General features: G+C 48.9%; 1 protein-coding gene across 5 annotated transcripts in view; it reads left to right on the top strand.

Moving 5' to 3' along the window:
• Positions 1–626, top strand: part of LOC112140035 (paired box protein Pax-7) — a 629,290-nt gene that overhangs the window by 177,069 nt on the left and 451,595 nt on the right. The gene's annotated exons all lie outside the window — the stretch shown is intronic.

Here is a 626-nt window from a genome sequence, read left to right as displayed (position 1 = left end):
TGTAAATCCGCGGTAGCCCCACCTTAAAGAAACAATAAAAAACACACAGGCTGTTAACGAGAGCAGGAGAGATGTTATACGAAATATACAGGGTTATGCCATTGTACAGACCTCTTCACTTATTTTTTAAGCATTTCTCCGAGGTAGTTGACGCCCATCGGTTCCCTGGAGTACCAAACCTCGAGTACCAAACCTCAGATGCTGGGGTGATGGAGCGCTTCGGGTGCAGATAAAAAGATTTTGCGACTGGAGGACATCTAGAGATGTACTTCTTGAAAGCTTTTACTGGGCACAGAGGATCCCTGGGCCTTGCAAACATAAATCCTCTTAGGTTTTGCTTGTGCGGGTCGTTTGGAGTTTTGTGAGTTTTTTAGTTTCCAGATTATGTGACAGGCTGACATATTCAGCGCCTTCCTCGTCTCTGTGGATGGCAAAGGATGCCATGGTCAGCTCACGGCTCCCCTCCCTCCCACGTCGAGCCAAACACAGCTGGGTGTCAAACCACACCTTCCTGATGAGGCAGAGGGGCGTGTCGGGAGACAGCGCAGATGATTTTATCTAGGTCCGACTCAGGAATCCGTGGATGATGGGAGCTGGTGTCTCTTCCACTCTTTCTGTATCGCTTC

This window comes from Oryzias melastigma, linkage group LG7 (genome assembly GCF_002922805.2).
Source record: "Oryzias melastigma strain HK-1 linkage group LG7, ASM292280v2, whole genome shotgun sequence".
In the NCBI taxonomy this organism is placed as follows: domain Eukaryota; kingdom Metazoa; phylum Chordata; class Actinopteri; order Beloniformes; family Adrianichthyidae; genus Oryzias; species Oryzias melastigma.
The sequence above is the reverse complement of the archived record's forward strand: the minus strand, read 5'-3'. Positions and strand labels throughout refer to the sequence as shown.